Source organism: Callorhinus ursinus, unplaced genomic scaffold, assembly GCF_003265705.2.
Source record: "Callorhinus ursinus isolate GAN/ISIS: 27379988/994484 unplaced genomic scaffold, GSC_fseal_2.0 scaffold17, whole genome shotgun sequence".
NCBI classification, from domain to species: domain Eukaryota; kingdom Metazoa; phylum Chordata; class Mammalia; order Carnivora; family Otariidae; genus Callorhinus; species Callorhinus ursinus.
This window is the reverse complement of record NW_027397079.1, coordinates 12023282-12044020: the sequence shown is the minus strand read 5'-3', so window position 1 is coordinate 12044020 and position 20739 is coordinate 12023282. Positions and strand designations below refer to the sequence as shown.

At 35.9% G+C, this 20739-nt stretch overlaps 1 pseudogene; it reads right to left on the bottom strand.

The window, feature by feature from the left end:
- Positions 1 to 20386: 20386 nt before the first annotated feature.
- Positions 20387 to 20513, bottom strand: LOC112834859 (U2 spliceosomal RNA; annotated as a pseudogene).
- Positions 20514 to 20739: the final 226 nt, after the last annotated feature.

Here is a 20739-nt window from a genome sequence, read left to right as displayed (position 1 = left end):
GTAAACTAAAATTAGAGACAACTGCTCAACGAATTATGGAATGGTATATCCAAACCCATCAATATTAATAATTAGATTAAATGCTAATAGACAAACCACTCCAAATAAAAGGCAAAGATTATCAGAAGGAATTAAAAATCAACAACAACAATAAAAACCCAAGACCCAACAAGTTTTCCATACAGATATCTATATGGATGTTCAGCACCATTTAGTGAAGTACATGTTATTCCATACTGAATTACGCTACTGTATGTGTCCAACTTTGTTCTTTTTCAAGGTTGTTTTTTTACTATTTTAAGTTACCTGCCTTTTCATAAAAGCTGATTGCTTATAAAAAGCTGGGATGTTGATTGCAACCACAGATCAACTTAGATTTGCAACTTAACAATATAAAAACCTTCAATCCATTCATACCACATCTTCATTTTCTATTTTCTTTAATTTCTCTTTGCAATGCTTTGTACTTCCCTGCCTTAAGCACATGTCATTAAATGCATTCTTTAGTACTTTAATGTTTATGTCATTACTGTTGGTTCATTGCCAGGATTCTTAATTACAAATGGAATTTATATACCGATCTTGTCTCCAGTGACCTTGCTAAAATTACAAAATATTTGTCCTAATATGCCTCATTTCTATATTTCTTACAGTTTATTCCCATAATATCAATGCAGTACAATACCTGTAATAAAGACTGTTTTATTTCAAAAAAAAAAGAAAATTATTTAAAGATAACCATGTCATCTTGAAAAAGGCAATACAGTGGGGACAGAGAACACGTCTGTGCTGTAAGAGGCTATGGACACTAGAGGACAAAGGAACACTAGGGAATTTTCGGGCTGATTGACTGTGGTGGTGGTGCTATCACTTTGTTAGGATCCATTAAATCGTACAACTAGAAAGGGTGAATTTTACTGCATGTAAATTATAACTCAATACGACCAACATAATGAAAGTATCATATTAAACAGTTAAAGGAATAAACTATAAGCCAGCATGTACTTCTTAGAAGTAGTACTTACATTTTAGACGCATTGAAAAAATGTTAAATCATGTATAAGTTGCCTATAGCTACAGTTTCCTCTAATCTGTACATTTTCTCAGAGCATGTGACCAACTATTATTGGTGTGATGGCTCCAATTAATAATTTTATATGTGAATGAAAACTGAAATCCTCTTTACAAAATTTACATCTGTTCTAATTGTATGACTACATGGCTAAGGTCAAAATCCAGATGAATTTGGTCCCGATTTATAAATATTTGTCTTAATCATCTACTTTCTCAGTCTGAAAATACAAACTATATACAATGAATAAAAATGTAGCCTACACCAAATGTGAACAGTTCTAATAGAATACATTCATTCTGTAGATAAAAAGGAATATCTGGAACCACGCAGAAGTAATCTGTCTTTATCTTAAAAATTCCTGTCAACGAAATTAATCCAAAGTTTCTTATTATTCTTATTCAGAAGAGTAAGATTATTCTATAATTCAGTTTGGTCACTTAAAATAAAATTTTTGCTGCTTTGAAATGTTTTGAATTAAGAACATTTTGATGATCCATTTCAGGGCTTGTTTAGAGTAGATATACAAATATATTAATAATTTAGTACTCAACTGGACAACTGCCTTGTGTTCTATTTGTTGACTCTAGGATCACAGGAGAGTTTGTATGTTTCCTGAATACTGTTATCTAGATGAACTTCTAGGGAAATGCTTGCTAAGAATGGAGTTTAGGAAAGAGGCTTATAATGTAGAATTAAATGAAGAGAGATTTCCAGGGACACCTGGGTGGCTCAGTCAGTTAAGCGTCTGCGTTTGGCTCAGGTCATGATCCCAGGGTCCTGGGATCCAGTCCCGCATCAGGCTCTTTGGTCAGGGAGGAGCCTGCTTCTCCCTCTGCCTCCGCAGCTCCCCCTGCACCCTTACCTCCATTCTGCTGCTTGTGTCTCTCTCTGACAAATACATTTTTTTTTAAAAGAGATTTCCATAATATTTCATTCTTTCACAGCGTTCTCTTTATGAAGCTGGATATTTGGCATTCTGCCCCCTTAGTTTTTGATGTATTCCTTGTATTTTTTGGTTTGTTTTCATTTTTTTAAAAGATTTTATTTGTGTATTTGACAGACAGAGACACAGTGAGAGAGGAAACACAAGCAGGGGGAGTGGGAGAGGAAGAAGCAGGCTTCCCGCAGAGCAGGGAGCCTGATCAGGGGCTCAGGGCTCCAACCCAGAACCCTGGGATGATGACCTGAGCCAAAGGCAGACGCTTAACAACTGAGCCACCCAGGTGCCCTTATTTGTTTTCATTTTTAATAGCTCTGTTCAAGTTTCTAGACCACTCACTCCCCAGAGTAGGGTCCAAATCTTCTTGTTCATGATGACCTCCCTGTTCCCACCAGAATGCTTAGGCAAGAGCAGGGCTCAATAAATATTTAGGGAATGAATAAATAAAATAGTAAATGATCTCAGTGCTAAAAATGTTGGAAACTTTTAGTCTGATTGACTTTCTGGCTATGTGTCTTTTAGAATGAGTTTATTTAAGAGACCTATTGGATTCTGTTATTTTTTTCAATATTTAATATTAAGTTTCATAACACATGCCTAATGATGATGGTGTATTGCTGAGTTAAAGAGTTGGTTACATCTTACAAGTTGGAAATATTTAAAGAATATCTCAAACGTTAGAACTTAAGTTATTTATAACCTAGAAACATATATGTGAGGAAGTTAAGACAACCAAGCTCCTTGACTAGAGAATGAAAAATAATGTAAATCCAGAGAAACATCACAGAGGGTAGACCCCTTGGAGTTCACAAACATACCTAATCAGAAAGAGGGAGGGGGGGAGGGAGGGAGGGAGGGAGAACAAAAACAAAACAGAAGAAACTAATTTTTTTACATTAGATTTATAGTGCTCCTAGAGATTTCTACAAATCCCCTACCATCCACATAGTAAATATATGCTATATTTGGAGCTAATATTGATTCTGGAACACCATATTGAATTCATTGTAGTACTGAAACCCAAGTCACACATACTTAAAAAAAAAATCCTAGCAAATAATACCAAATAGGGATTGAATAAAATAGATGAACCAATCTAACCGTGACCTATTTTAGTACACACATCTGTACATCAAACATTTGCCTCTATGATTTTCATGCTGCAAATATTTTCAAATCTTTGACCCTTGAGATTTCTGTACTGCTTAGCATGCAGCTAAACTGCATTCAAATGACATTTGCATATGTAGTGTGATTTGGTAGACTAAACCCCAAGATGCTGCTCTCAAAAGAACAAGCTCTGTGTTTACTTGTGAATTTACTGACTTTGTGCACTTTAAATATGAAAAATGTGAAAAACTCTCTTTTGGGGGTTTGTAAGAATAGTTTTCTCTTCACATGGCTGAATGATATGTAAATATGAAAACTTTTTTTTTTTTTCACTTTAGTCTGTGTGGAAGTTCTATACAGGTACCATAAAACACAGCAGCAAGCAATCCTATGCACTTGCCAGGTTTTGGAGTAACTTTCCTTTTTACAATTTTTCGGGTGGGAAGGATGGAACAGAAGTGGCCTGCCCACCAATCAATTATTTGTAAGTGTAATCTTTAAATCTATGATCTTCAATAAGTCTCTGTTAGATATTCCTGTGAACACAAGCAAGTACAAGTCACAATCCTGGCTCACTAGAAAATTAGATTTGACCTATCTGTGAAAGGTTGATTTAGTGGCATAATTCATTTGTTAATTTTTTTAATTTAAATTCCAATTAGTTAACATAGAGTGCAATATTAGTCCCAGGTGTACAATATAGTGATTCCACACTTCCATACATCACCCTGTGCTCATCACAAGTGCCCTCCCGAATCGCCACCACCTAGTTAACCCATCCCCCCACCCACCTCCCCTCTGGTAAACCATTAGTTTGTTCTCCAGAGTTAAGAGTCTGTTTCTTGATTTGCTCCCTTTCTCCCTTTTCCCCCACTTTGTTCACTTGTTTTCTTTCTTAAATTCCATATATGAGTTAAATCACATGGTATTTGTCTTTCTCTGACTTATTTTGCTTAGTATAATACCCTCTAGCTCTATCCATGCCTTTGCAAATGGCAAGATTTCATTCCTTTTTATAGCTGAGTAATATTCCATTACACACACACACACACACACACACACCATTTTGTTATACATTCATCATTATATATACATTATTCATTATATATTATTCTATTATATATATGTGTGTGTGTATATATACACACACATCACTTCATTATACATTCATCAGTAGATGGATAGTTGAGCTGTTTCCATAATGTGGCTATTCTAGATAATGCTGCTTTAAACATTGGGGTACATGTATCCCTTTGAATTCATATTTTTTGTATTTTTGAGGTAAATATGTAGTAGTGCAACTGCTGGATCATAACTTTTTGAGGGACGTCCGTACTGTTTTCCAGAGTATCTGAACCAGTTTGCCTTCCCACCAACAGTGTAAGAGGGTTCCCCTTTCTCCACATCCTTGCCAACACCTGTTGTTTCTTCTGTTGTTGATTTTAGCCATTCTGACAGGTGTCAGGTGATATCTCATTGTAGTTTTGATTTGCATTTCCCTGATAATGAGTGATGTTGAGCATCTTTTCATGTGTCTGTTGGCCATCTGTATGTCTTCTTTGGAAAAAATTTAAATTAGAAAAGCAGAGAGACATTTCTTCAAGAAATCAGTGACTAGAAACATTATTTGGCCTTGGTGGTAGGGGAAGGTTTCAACAGATGGCAACCTAATACTAAAATATGGGGAAAGTGGGGCACCTGGGTGGCTCAGTTGGTTAAACATCTGCCTTCGGCTCAGGTCATGATCCCAGGGTCCTGCGATCGAGCCCCACATCAGGCTCCCTGCTCGGCGGGAAACCTGCTTCTCCCTCTCCCTCTGCCTGCAGCTCCCCCTGCTTGTTCTCAATCTCTGCCTCTCTCAAATAAATAAAAATAAAATCTTTAAAAAAATAAAAAATAAAATATGGGGAGAGTTGTATGACAGAGAGAAGGGTAGGGCAAGGTACAAATTTTAGATATGAAAGACACAGGGAACAGACACTTGGAGGTTCTGGATGCAAATGAGTTTTTTAGGAAACAGTCACAAAGTTTGGCTGAAAAAGTAATATCTCATGGCCTAAGGTCATGGCTGTTTGACTTCTATTGGAAAAAATATAAAAGGAACCTATAACTCTACTACATTATACAGGTGAATCACAGAAGCTGAGATCATAGAAGTCATCTCAGGATGAGAACAAAAGTCTTTGGTGTTATTCTCACAAGTTCTCTCCATTCTCCATCAATTTTCTCCATGCATGCTGGGATCGCATAAGTCCAAGACAGCCAGGGTATCTGCCTTGCAGAGCAGAATGCAACAGAATGGACAAAGCAGATGACTCTGATAACCCAGAAGATAGACAGGCCTGGGAAGCAGGTTTTGTGATGATTTAAGTATTTTGTTTGTAAAACCTTTCATGTGTGTGTGTGTATGTACGTATTGTGAGGTAAAAGTAAGGATAAGGTCTGGAAATTTTTAATCATTTCATAAAATAAATTACTTGTGATAAATTCCAATCATCTTGACTAAATGGAAGAGTTTTCTCCTTCATCTACAGTAAGGAAATTCAGTCTACTCCTCACCGTCCAGGGAAGATGGCAGATTAAATATTAATAAAGAATTATGAGACCAGGTTCATCATAACTGTTGGTCCCTGCCTATCTCCATCCAGCTAATTCTTTAAAGTTTGCCTTTTTATTTTTTTAAGATTTATTTATGGGGTGCCTGGGTGGCTCGGTCAGTTAGGCATCTGCCTTCGGCTCAGGTCATGATCCCAGGGCCCTGGGATGGAGCCCTGCGTCCGTTCTCTGCTCAGTGAGGAGTCTGCTTCTCCTTCTCACTCTGCCTCCTCCCCCCGCTCATGCTCTCTCTCTCTCCCTCTCTCAAATAAATTAATTAATTATAAAAAAGATTTATTTACTTATTTTAGAGAGAGAGTGAGAGAACAAGAGGAATGGGAGGGGCAGAAGGAGCTGGAGAGAGAGGCTTAAGCAGACTCCCTGCTGAGCGTGGAGCCAGCCTCAGGGCTGGATCTCAGGAGACCAGGACCTGATCCAAAACTAAGAGCCGGAGGCTTAACTGACGGCACCACCCAGGCGCCCCTAAAGTTTGTTTTTCCTAATAACAACAGAAATATTCTGGTTAATATTTATTACTGGTTGGTATTTATTATATGCTTATTACATGACTGGAAATATACTCAGTAATTTTATTAATTAAGTGTATTAATTTACTTCATTAATTCTTTTAATCCCTAGAAACTCACTCTCATCTCCCTCTCTCTCCTCCCCTCTAAGGGATGTGGAGGTTAAGTCATTTTGCCAACATCCCAAATGCAGAATATATGAAGTTATATTTTCAACTCAGGTCATTAGGATTCAGAGCCAGTACTCTTGATTAAGAGACAACCCTGCCTCTTTGTCTAGATTTCAACATGTTTTAAACCATGATAGCCATACAATTAGGTGAATCAGTTACAGGTTTTCTGTTGTTGTTACTTATAAATGAGCTAATTACAATTAAATAGCATCTGGGAGTGGGTGGCTTGATGGGAGTGGGGAAAGGGAAGCAGGCAGTGTATATATATTCCTTTTACAGATGAATTTCAAATACTAATATATATGAACTTTAATTTAGCACAAAACATTCTTTGATGCTCCCATCTCCTTGGACCCAACAGTTCCCCATCAGTTATTATGAGTCTTGCCATAAATGCAACAGTACTGACTGTTTCCACTGCTTTTCCCACTGAAACTTACCTGTGCAGGAGAAGAGGCCAAGGCCTCTTACCTTGGAGCTATGAGCCTCCACTGAAAATATTCTGAGGAATTTAGGAAAAATATTTCTGCCTTCCACACTAACTTGCATCAGGAACCTGGGGGAAAGCCCTTCCCCTTCTAGAGCCTTAGCCCTTTAAGATGTAGAATTGTACCATATGAACCTAAGATTATTTTCCAGCCTTAAATCCCGTGTTTATTACATGTTTAAAAAACCCTCCCATGGCTTCTCTTGACACTAAATAACACAGAGCAAAATTCTTAACATGACTTACAAAGTCCTGCATCATCCTATGGGCCATTCCCAGTCTGTGTTCTGCTTTCTAGCTATGCATCTCTTCCTTCATTTCTGTAAAAGGGCCAGTTCCTCCTAGCCTGAAAGTCTTGCACATGCTGTTCCTTCTGCCTCCTAGAGAGCCTTGCTCTCCTCCCTTCCCAACCATGCTCAGATAATTCCCATCTGTCACTGCTCTGTTCAAAGGTTCTCAAGGAAGCTTTTTCTGACTCCGTTTCACTCCCTCATATTACTCCGCACTTCTCTTTTATAACACTTACAGCAGTCATAATTACTTAATCTGCATTAAGTAAGTTAAACATCTGTGTCTTCAAACAGAATGTAACAGATTTGCTGGTTAGCACTGTTTGCATGTAGTAGGCACTCAGGAAATATTTATTACAAAATCAAACAAGTGAATATAAAAGGAACCAATTAACAAAACAATGTGTCCCACCTTCATTACAGGGGCAATACTTCTTATAAGAGCAGTATTTCTTCTCTTATATTTTTTGCCATCCAATATCAAGTAGAAGTAGAAAGTGTGGATTTCATATCTATCTCATTTCTAAAGAACACTTTTAGCAGAAATATTAATTATCTCTGCTAAGTGACAACAGCATCAAAAATCTCCCATGCTTTGTAACAAAGGGAAAGTGCTGTCAGCTGTTGAACATGTTTCTTTGCCAAAAAAGTAAATGTTGGGGTATTTTAAAATTCACCTACTCTCAAAAAATTTATTATAAAAGCTAAACTTAAAAGGATGACTATAACCGGCTCTCAAATTGAGTATCTGTTGATTACAAAAGAAAAAGTAACAAAGTATAGAAATACAAACAGTGCATAAGTTATTGTTAGATGAAAAGAGATAACATTTCTCGTTCATTATTTAGTGGAGGGCTGAACGCCACATGTTTCGCCCTCATACATGACAGAACTAGTAGTACTTTCCTAATTTGCACTTATATGTAAAAATCCACAGGACTCATTTTCATGCCAAGGTCTATGTCTGCAGTTTGCCAACGTGTAAATTAACAAATTTCCAGCAAATGGAATTTCTTCCTCCTCAAATCACATTATTTCTTTTTTCCTTCCTTGTAAACTGAATATACATGTGTGACTTCCATTTTGCAGGAGTTCAGCATCACGCCTGCACAGGAGGTTCGATCGGGGTACCGGGACTCAGAGCCTGCGTGAGTCATCAGGAATCTACGCACTGTCAGCCCTGCTCACAGGTGAGGCTGGGGCCAGCCTACTTCACCCGCCCACATTGCTGCCATCACTCCACTACAGTGACCATCTCTGCATCTTCTCCCATCTGGCTGCTCCCCAACATGTAGCAAAGAAAAAGTCACCTCGACCAAAAGCTCTTCAATGACGTGACTCTTTTCAGACTTTTTCCTTCTTGCTTGGTCCACCTTCCTGTCCCACATTTTTGACTGTGCTTTACTTTCCCACATGAGGCAACATGAGCTCTCTTTATAAGAGTAAGCATATGGTCACCTAGCTCCCCCCCCCCCCCCCCCGCTCTCTCTTTCCTTTATTTAATAGGATTTTGGAATCTTCAGGTGGTGTCCCATTGAACGACATCAAGCCATATTTCCTATAGGATCCATTCTCACCAAGAGGATCCAGGGCTAATCTGGAATGTTCAAAATATGAGGCTGAAACAGGAAGTGTAGAACCAATGCCAGTGTTCAGAGTGAACAGCCATGTCCTGCCCAGGCTGTCTAGAGGCAAAGCAGTTAAAATAGCCAAGGGCACGCCATCCGTGTTTTGTCTGAACTTCCACTATTTCAACTAAGAGCAGGGAACTCTACTTGTACTTCCTCTTAACAACTGCCATAATTGAACAGCCAACTTGTGCTGAATGTTCCAAGCAAAGAGATCTGTCAGTAGTTTGATAGCAAGTCTGTGGGCTCTCTCTATTAAAGTAGATGTGCTCCTAGTACTCTCCAGGCTAAGACCTTGTTTGAGATAATACATATCCCAGAAACACAAAACTTCAGAGCTAACTAAGAAAACATGTTGCATTAGAACAGCAATAAAAGGTTTTATGATAATAGCAGATAGGATTCAGCCCTACTTATGACACTTTGCCTGTAAGCTATTCCAAAGATACTCAGGAAAATTCTAGTTCTGAATAAGAATGAGTATTTGTTTAAAATCATACAGACAAAAAAATTTTAAGCCATTTATCTATTTCATTAGAGCCATATGCAAGTAGGTAATGAGGCTCATGAATAGCTACTATTTCTTCTTGATCACAAGAATGCTTCTTTTTGGAAAATTGATTCACAGGAAGATTATAACATCATTATTCCTCCAATTTTTTCTAAATGAGCTATCACTCAGTTAGTAGTTGTTGAAACACAATACTACTACTAACTTTGTGTAAGAGTTGGGTAAATAATCATGTGAATTTTGAGTTTTCACCCGTGTGAATACATTTTTTAGTGTGCCTTTTCTGTCAAAATCATTTTTTTAAAGTCTACAATCTTACATTTCCAAATACAAGTGCACCTTTTATTTAATAAATATTTATAATGAATTGTAAGAATAAAGTCTGCCTTATAAACAATATAACACAAAATAGTATTTTGAAGATTTTAACTAGAATTTTGAAAATGTGCCAATTCATTAACTCCTCATTTTCTAAAAAAATAATCATCACACGCCCTTTTCTGCAACTCATCAAAAAGTGATCTCTGCTGGAGATTTGTAGTATCTCAACTAATTAAACTCTTTGTGCATGCATTTGGTAAAGGATTCCAAAGGAGATCACTGAGCAAACAGAATAAGATTAGTGCAGATTTTTTAATATTATTATCTCACAAGTGACTGATCTTTGTATGTAAGAAAGGCTCAAGCATGCTTCTTTTAGAAAGACCACAAAAGATTAAAATGAGACAAAAATAAAAACAGAAAAATAAACACACTGAATTCTGTTTTTTACATGCTGCCTTTATGTGGCTAACATTTCCTTTGTTTTGACTGAAGAAATGGCTTTCTTATAGGTAACAGTATTTCCTTTTGGGATAATATATAACTATTTTAATTACTACAAGTGATATCTAGGTCTGTGAAGATAATATTAGTCAAGGAGTGGGCTGAAATATAAAAGTCAAATTATTGGAAGTAGTCCTGCCATTTGCATGTGCGTGCGTGTGTGTGTGTGTGTGTGTGTGTGTGTGTGTGTACAACTTTCCAGAAGGAAGTCAGTATTTATTCATTAGATATTAGAAGGAAAGAGGGGTTTTTTGGGGGGGGCAGGAGGTACTAACTGAAGGGAAGCCATAAAACTTTTATATTCCAAGTTATATTCAATTACAAAGATAGTAAAATAACATTTACAAGTCTTAGAAAGAATCATTTTAAAACGAACCCTGGTCTCAATTTACAGAGTTCATTTATATATTCATGTACTAATCAAAATAGTTAATTATCTCAAGTGAGCAAGTATTGCATATACAAATGTTCTAGAGATCTCCTTTGCTGGGAAATTTCCTCAGTATTGTACTGCTTTGATAATTAACATAAAGCAAGATCACGAAAAAAGTTACAAACAGAAAATGTGACAAAATTTTCCATTTTGAATACACATTTTTTTATCCCTGATTCTATTATGAATGGTGTTTTAAATTATCTGTCTTTCCTCTTAAGACATGCTAATTCCTGATTGACTCCAATCAAATAACAATGTGCCTCCACTTCTCTTTGTGTGTATGTTGGAGGATGGTCGGTGTATTTATCTGTCTATCTTACCCCAATATGGAAACAAAACGAAACAAAAAACAGGGGCCCATAGCTGCCTCTCACAGAATTAGCTCAGTTCTGGAGTTACAGATCCAACCCTGATTGGGATAAAAACAGGCAGGAGATATGCAGAAACTAGAGGAAGTCTAGCATGGAGAATGAGCAACAGAAGATTTGATGGTGTCCAGATCAGTAATAGTCTTAACACAGAATCATGTAGACAAGTTGGGAGAGAGAAGAGCCCCTGAGCCTGGAAATTTCCCCTTCACTGATTCATAATGGATCAGAGCAACACATTCATATCCATCTAGATGTCACTTGTGAAATTCTGAAGAGGATGTTATAGCGGGTTGAATTTGTCCCCCAAAAAGATCTCGTGGCCTAATCCCTACTACTTCTGAAAGTGCCCTTATTTAGAAACAGAGTCTTTGCAGATATAATCAAGTTAAGATGAGATCATACTGGATTAGGATGGGCACTGGCCCCAGTGAATTGCCTACTTCTAAGAAGATGACAGGACAAACAGGGAAGAAGGCCTGAAGACATAGGAAGTGATACAGCTGTTAGCCAGGGGATGCCAAGGATTTCCAGGAGCCACCAGAAGCTAGGAAAAGGCAAATGATTCTTTCCTAGAACCTTCAAAGGCAACTTCGTCCTGCTAATACCTTGCTTTCGAACTTCTCACTTCAATAACTCTGAGAGAATAAATTTTTGTTGCTTTCAGTGACCCAGTTTGTGGTATTTTGTTAAGGCAGCCTAGGAAACTAACACAGGGGGGTTTTCTGTCATAATTCTTAACTGCACAAATGAGTTCTTAGGTAATAGGTAAACAAAGGTATTATCAAAAGTGTCTGTTCTTTTGACTATATGCAGAAATAAAACCATTCTGGAGTAAGAACCTCCCTCATCTAGTTCATTTAAACTATAATCATATGGATTTTACTTTTGATCTGTAAAAAAAAATATATTGTACAGTCACTTCTAATTTTCCCCAGGCAAAAATAATCTATACTTCAGACTAATTAACTTTTAATGTAAGATCTTAATTACAACTTCTTGTCAGTAAAACTCAATATATTTATGTGCGTAAGTATAATTTCCTCATGTCATTTCAAATGTTAGAGTTCTGTTTCTGTTAGGATAAAAGATTAATATCTCCTCTTTCAAATCACAAATATAATGAGGAAAACATAATTCTCCTCTGGGTTTTTTTTTTCCAAGTACAAAAAAACTCTTGCTGTATTTCTCCACAAAGAGTTCTGGTTACATAAATCTTATTGTAGTTTGGGGAAAGTGTGGAAATTTAGGCCATCAGCTAATGTCTCTGCTAATGTGGCTTCATTAAGAATTGTAAAATATGGGATAGAGTTATAGGTAGGTAAAGCATTTCTAAGGGCAAATATTTCAAAATCCAATATGAATGAGTTTGGAGTTATCCATTGTACTAAATCTCTTTATAATCATTCTTAATGAGGAACTGACTATATTAAGGGAGGTTTTTTAAAATTTATCTTATTTATCAATTCAAAAACAGTCATACTAACAGCAATGTCACTTTAAAAGATACATTAAGTGCAGAGGAATGGTACTTGTGTCTATGAAAATAATTATACTCCTATTTAAAAGTTTTTCCAAGCATGTTTCTGAAAATTATTTTTATATAACTTTGATATCAACTTCATTAAAATGGTTCATTGGATAGCTTCTTTTGTGGGGAGGAGCAAAATTCAACCCACTGGTAATAAAACTTAATCTGTGGATTACAGCTTTAATGTTTTTAAGATAAACCATCATTCAGTTCAATATAAAATTATGTTTTCTTATGATGAGCCAAAACAGCAAGTAACGTGAGAGTATTATTTTAAATCACAAAGACATATATAATGTGCTTCAGCTATGTTTTCGTCCTTAACCAAGTCTTAACATATCTAGAACTCATTTTATCTTTTTTTCACATCAGTTGAATCTCTTTTCATGTTTACAGGATGGAGAATAAAAGCCCATATAAGTTTCATCAACTATAAGTTACTCTTGGTTTGAAACCCATTTTAAATGAAAAATGCTTCAGTGACTAGTATGCAACACAGAGCTTGGAAATAAAAAACACAATATGATTTAACTGGATATATAGTAAATATCTATCCAATGATAATAAAAAATATGTAACAAAAAACTGTTTCTATAGCACACTGAAATATTTGCACAGGGCTTCAAAAATATATTCTAGCCTTTTGGGGCCACATTTCTTAGTCTTCTGCACAATACACTAATGCATGTCCTTCCTGAGAAGTTTCAAGCCCTATTTTTTAATCTCCAGCACATTCTGAAAACGTGGGTGATAACAGAAGCAGGCCGCACAGGACCAATGAATCTGTTGAACGAATAATGGAAAAAAAAAACAAAACCAGTAACAGTGCAAAGTTCTGCAATTCTAGGCACACATCTAAAGGACTGATGCAATGTAGTCATTTTGAATCTAGTCATTTAAATACAAGAGTCTGTTTCTATCTTTAATCTTCTAATTTCAGAAAATTAGATGTAAAACTCTCCTCATTCATTATAGGTACAGAATGATCAAAAGAATAGAAATTTCATCACAAAGCTAATTGCATTGTTAAATGACCTCATACATAATGAATCATTAAAAATGATCTATTCTGAAATAATTGTATGCTGCTAAAGGTTAAAATAGCTTTAGCATGTGGGAAAAGAACTGTAATTGAAATAAATTTCAACTCATATTGCATTTGCCAAGTATGAAATTACTGGATAATATTTGAGTTTTATAAACTTTATCTAACGAAAGTGCTAATATTTTTTTGTGTGTGTGCTGAAAAATAAAATCTCCCATGACATAAACATCGTGAGGTTGATATGAAACAAACTTTTAAAATACCATCAACATTGATCTTGGGTAATTAGCTCTTTCAGATCACTGATCTTTAATTACAGTTGCTCAACAGAAGTTACTTCACCCCCAAAGAATCAAGCATCAAGCAGGGGAAATCATATTATTTCCTTCACGTTTCCAATAAAGACTTCCCCATTAGTTTTTTTTTTTTTTTGCAAATTCAACAAATTCGATTTGTCTGCCTGTCTGTATAAATTAATATTAGATATAAAATCTCCAGCTTTTACTCTTGTTGAATCAAGATACAGCCAGTTTGCCATTCAGAGCAGATGGAAATGAGTTCTGGAATGCAAGTACCATAAGGAGAAATAAAGTCCAAAGAGAACATGATCAAGTTCATATTAACCCATGAGATCATGTTGACCAATTCTATGGAAGCAAACTTAATGATCAAACCACAAGATAAAGATAAGATAACGGTTATTATATAAAATACAAGATTATGAGAGTTAAAAAAATGTTGGTAAATCATCAGTTTTCAGCCATCAAGGTGAGTGAGGGATTCTCATACAGAAATTGCCTAATAATGACATTTTATCCAGTCAAAATGAGATTTAGTAATCATGGAGAACCTACAGTTTTAAGCATTTATTTTCCAATTGAAGAGATTCCTCATAACGATAAAACATGATTGCTGTCACTCTTTTGCACTGAATCAGAAAGTATATAGTGATTATGTTAATAATACTGTTTTCAGGTTTAAGAGTATAGTGCATATGTTTCTCAAAGCTTATCCTCAAATATCAAAGTAATTCCATTAATGGTGACCTTCAGCAATGAAACAACAGACAAAAGCAGAGGAAAATGCTAACACCTAATGGTTTTGGGAGTTGACCCAGGGAAGTTAAATGTTCAGCACTTTGGAGATCAGTCAGTAATGGTCTCCCAAGCATTCTCAGAGAACAGAATTTGACTTAAAGATTTTAAGTACTGGAAAAAAACAAACTTTTACTAATAATTAGAGGAAGTACCAGATTGGAAAAGGATTGTGTTTCACAAATTGGTTAATAAGTTGTCCCAATTTGCAAAATGATTTTACCAGGAAAACAGTATTTATAATAAGTTCCCAGAATTTTCCACATAATCTTATTTGAACAAGGATGTAGAACTTAATTACTGTATTTTTTTATTTAAAAAAAAACTTATTCGAAAACACAAACACAAGAAACTTAAAAAGAGCTGATGCTTAATTGAGAGCATGTTTATTAAGGAAAGACCCATTATGGTCTGGCCTTACCTCATCTTTTGCTATTTTATCTTCATTCGAGTCACACTGCTTTCCCATTTCCTCATATCCCCAGCTCTTTCCTGCATCCATTATACTTGCAAATGTTGTTTCCTCTATAATATATGCTCACTTTTCCCCTGGAAATGTTTTTCCCATCCTCAGCTTTATATTAGCCCACTCAGTGAAGACAAGCCAAGTTTGTAGCTTTATCCTCTATGGCAATAAGTATAATCCACCATGACTTATTTTTTTGATGATTCTTCCATTCAATTGTGAAATCTTTTAGGTAGGGCAGGGGCCATATTCTCACTGTTCTTGGTTTCTCTAAGCAGTGAGATCAGCAATACCACCCTCTTCATTTGATCCTTGCCTGAAGGACAGGTTAATGCCTGCATTCTTCAAAGTATAATTAGGAAAAAATATCTTTATATAAATTTTAAAACTTTTAAAAATGGATTAAAAATGTTAGACAGTCATGTGGTATATTTAAATGGTGACAAAATTAGAAACTTGCAAAAAATAAAACCATCCAGCTGATGGGTAAATCTTAAGAATATTATGGAAAGAATATGTGAAGAGCTAGAAAATTATAATCCTGTGAAGGGATCAGCGTGGTCACAAAATAGATGTATAATAATGAATGTATCAAAGAACCTCACCAGGAATAAGTCGGAGTAATATTCTTATGTACAATATATGTTCTAGATGAGGATTCTAATAATCAATATTCTATGAAGAATGGAGAAACTTTGTTCCAGGAAAATGGAGAAGAGCAGTTAGATAGACACATGGCATATTCTTTACCTAGAAAGACAAACTGATAAATGTTTACATCAGACTATAAGGAAAAAAATTACATCTAAGACCAAATTTTCTAATGTTTGCATGGCATTCACCATAGGGATGTAATAACTATTAAAAAGGTCTAACACATTAGGGATTCTTAGCTCCTAAGGTACTGGTCTTGGGGAAACATATCAAGGCTTGTAGTTCTTCATAATTCACATGAGATGCACACAAAATGTTTTGTTTTAGTCCTCTATTTATAAAAGATGATTAGGACGTGACAATATCACCTTCAGTTGGCAGACAGAAATGTATGATACTTTGAAAATGGATAAATAAATAGATGACAGGATAGTTTTTAAAAATGAAAATAATACACTATTTATTGATGTAGTGGAAGGATAATGTTAATAGAAAAATGAATCTTTCCAAAGAGTTCTAGACAATTCAGAATTTTGGGTATTTTTATGCTCTAAGATTTAACATAATTGAAATTCAGTAATTCTTTTTTTTTAATTTTCTTGAAGATTTTATTTATTTATTTGAGAGAGAGAGAGCACAAGAGGGGGGAGGGTCAGAGGGAGAAGCAGACTCCCTGCTGAGCAGGGAGCCCGATGTGGGACTCGATCCTGGGACTCCAGGATCATGACCTGAGCCGAAGGCAGTCGCTTAACCAACTGAGCCATCCAGGTGCCCTGAAATTCAATAATTCTGAGAAATGTTTATTGGGTATCTAATTTGTGCCAGGAACCATTCTAAGAGCTGGAAATATAGTGAAAAAAAAAACAGAAAAAATTATCTGTTCTTATATAGTTTGCAGTATAATGTATGAAGATTAAAAAAGCTAAGGTGGAAAGAGGTGCATCTAATAATACACTAGGATAGAGAACTAAGAGACATCATAGAGTGGTACTCTCAGTAGGAAAGCAATGACAAAAGCCAGACAAACTGGGTTGGACTGCCCACTTCACCACTTTCTACCCATATGAAATAAGACAAGATTCTTCAACTCTCCATGCCTTTTAAAATGGATGCAATTAAATATCTACCTCATAATATTGTTATGAGGATAAAAGAAATAAATGCATATAAACATATAAAAGAGTGCCTGGCACATAGTGAGTTCTATATAGATATAGCTTTTAATATATTATTTAAGTACCATCAAGATGTTAACTATTGCAATAGGTCTCTTTTATTGAACTTATACATCTGATGCTGAAATTTCTTTGGATGAATGGATATCCAATATTCAAGACAAATTAGAAGAGAACAAGGTATGGGTACTTACCTAAAAGGACAAGTTTTCTATAATAAAATTTAAGTTAGAGTATTTAAAACAATACCCAGTGGCTTGAATTAATTAGAACACAGGCTGAGGAGGAACTCAGAAAAGGTCCATAGCACATGATAGAGGTGTCATTATATTTCACTGTGAAAGGATGAATTATTCAATAAATGGAAAAAAACAGAATTAATTAGTATGCCTCATGCCATAAATATAGTTTTTATTGAACATAGACTTAAAGGTAAACAAAAAATTAAAAACAAAATAAACATGTAACATTACAAAAAGAATTCTTTATATTTTTTGAAGTAGAAAATAATAGTTTCAATACAAAAGTAGTGCCAACTATAAAGAAAAAGACTGCTAAAGTTTTCCATATAAAAATGAAAAGGATTTTAGAACAAATAATTAGAAGTTTAAAAAACAAGAAAAAACTTAGGAAAAGATGTCTGAAAAATATACAAGAAAGATTTGATGATCAAATTTAGAATTACATATACACTTTAATTATGAAAGACATATAACCTAGCAGATAAAAGGGAAAGAAAATGAACAAGATCTTTCTGGAGAGTGATGTCATCAATTTCACGGAATAGGCATTTTCTACCATCTTCCCCTTAAAGAACAATGATTTAAACAATCACCCACGGAAGAGAGTGCCATTGTGGAAGCTTCAGCACACCATGGAACAAAAAGCAAAGCAAAACAATACAAAAACAAACAAACAAAACAACAAAAATAAGAGTGAATGAATTGAAGGGGATAAGAGGAATGGTTGTACTTTACCCATGTCACCCCTCTTCTAAGGCAGCATAGCTCCATGCTGAGAAGGGAGACCATTTTGGTCCTGGTTTCTCCAAAGGGAAATGGGAGAGCATGTAAGTGAGCACCCAGCTTCCCCAGCTCTGCACGACACTGCCAACGAGACCCACTTCTTTCTCGTCCTATCTGGAATACTGAGGTGTGTTAAATGCCTACAAGAAGGGAGCAGCTGGAAGACCAGCAGCCAGGACACTTAGAGGGCATCAAAGGAATGCAAGTTCTAGTAAATCCTTCGCTGTCTTCATCAGGAAACACACCATGAGCCAATAAACATACTAGCCCATGGATCCCCCAACTGGCCCATGGACAACCCCAATGCTTCACTGTCTTACCCACAAATCCCCTCACCTGATGGAGGGCTGCCTGTGCATGTCCCCAGGACAGAGACAGCAAGCTTTAGCAAATGGCAAGCAAGCATGTGCAGATAACCGGCCTGACTCTGTAGGACTGGGAGAAAGCAAATAAACTTGAGCAACTAGCAGCAGCCTAGGGAAAGCAAGAAGGAAGTTATACGCACTTGGTCTGGCTTTGTAAGACTGAGAGAAAGCATTCAATATTAAGAATTGCCCCCAGAAGTGAACAAGATGTGTGGAGCAGGAATATACATAGAAAAGCTTGGGAAAGATTTAGAATCCCAAACAGGATACAAGAAAAGTATTTCTCTCCCAAAGCCAGTCAGTAAGACTGGAGGAGGTGACTCCTTCAAATGTGAAGACAAGAACATAAGACTTTAAGGAACATGAAAAATTAAGGACATGTGACACCACCAACGGAAGACAATAACTGTCCAGTAACCAACCCCTGAAAAGTGGAGATCTGTAATTTGCTCAATAAAGAATTCAAAATAGTTGTTTTAAGGATACTCACTGATAGAAGAAAACACAGAAAAACAATTCAACGGAATCTGGAAAAACAATTCACAATATCCACAGGAAGTTTGACAGAGACCAAGAAGAAAATATGGAACGAAAGCATACAATGAATAAAATGAAAAATCCAACAGAGAGCACCAACATCAGACTGGATCAAACCGGAGAAAGGATCTGTGAAGGAAAGACAGGTCACTTAAAATCTTGAAATTGTCTGGTCAGAAGAGAATAAAATTGAGAAAGAAGGAGACAGAAAAGAAAGAAAGAAAGAAAGAAAGAAAGAAAGAAAGAAAGAAAGAAAGAAAGAAAGAAAGAAAGAGAGAGAGAGAGAGAGAGAGAGAGAGAGAAAGAAAGAAAGAGAGAGAGAGAGAGAGGGAGGGAGGAAGGAAAACCAATACGAACCATAGAATTTGCGAAGAGAAACAATCTATGCATTACTGGAGTTGGAGAAAGAGGACAGTGTGAGAAAAGGACAGAAAGCTAATTAAAAGAAATAATGGTTGATGATTTCTCCAATTTGGGGAATCCAACATTATCAAGCTTATAGATCACCAAACAGGTTCAATCAAAGATATATTCACCAAGACGTATGATAATAAAACTGTCTAAAATAAAGGACCATGGGAGATTTTTTAAAAAGCAGCAACAGGAAAAAAAAAAAATCCTCACATAAAAGGAAACCCAATAAGGCTATAAAAGGATTTTTTTTCAGCAGAAACCATGTAGGCGAGAAGGAAGTAGAATGATATGTTCAACATGCTGAGAGAAAAAGAAAGCTGCCAACTAAGAATACTTTACCCAGAGAAATGAAGAAGAGATTAAGACTTTCTCAGACAAAGAAAAGCTGAGGGAGGTCATCACCACTAGACCTACCTACAGAAATGCTTTCTGAAAAGAGTACTTCAAGTTGAAGTGAAAAGGTGGAAATTAATAACATTAAAACATATGAAAATATCAAACATAGCGGTAAAGGTAAGTACACAATCAAACTCAGAATACTCTAACACTGAAATATGATGGTGTGTTAAGCACTTAACTCTTGTATAAAGGTTAAAGGACAAAAGTGTTGAAAATAACTATTACTACAGTAATTTGCTAATGTATACACAATATAAAAGATGTAAATTATGACATCAAAAATACGGAAGGGTAAAGAGATTTTTTGTATGTTTTCTAAGTTAAGTTACTGTTAGTTTAAAATAGACTGTTATATTCATATGATGTCTTATGTAAGCCTCATATACTCACAAAGCAAAAACCTACAGTGGAAAAATAAAAGATAAAGATAAGAGAATCAAAGCATATCATTATTAAAAATCATTAATTCACAAAGGAAGGTAGCAAGAAAGAAAGAGAAGAAAAGAGGAAACAAAACAGGCAGATAAAAACTAATAAGACAATACTAGTAAGCCTTTAACTATCAATAATTATTTTTTTAAGATTTTATTTATTTATTTTGAGAGAGAGAAAGATCACAAGCAGAGGGGAAGGGCAGAGGGAGAAGCAGGCACCCCACTGAGCAGGGAGCCCGATTCGGCACTCGATCCCGGGACCCTGAGATCATGACCTGAGCCGAAGGCAGACTCTTAACTGACTGAGCCACCCAGGTGCCCTTATCATTAACTACTTTAAATATAAGTGAATTTAAACTGATAAGAACAGATACTACACTTGATCTTAGCCAAAAGGCCAAGAAGCCATCAAAAGGAATGAAATCTTGCCATTTGCAATGACGACGTGGATGGAACTGGAGGGTGTTATGCTGAGCGAAATAAGTCAATCAGAGAAAGACATGTCGCATATGATCTCACTGATACGGGGAATTCTTAATCTCAGGAAACAAACTGAGGGTTGCTGGAATGGGAGGGATGGGGTGGCTGGGTGATAGACATTGGGGAGGGTATGTGCTATGGTGAGCACTGTGAAT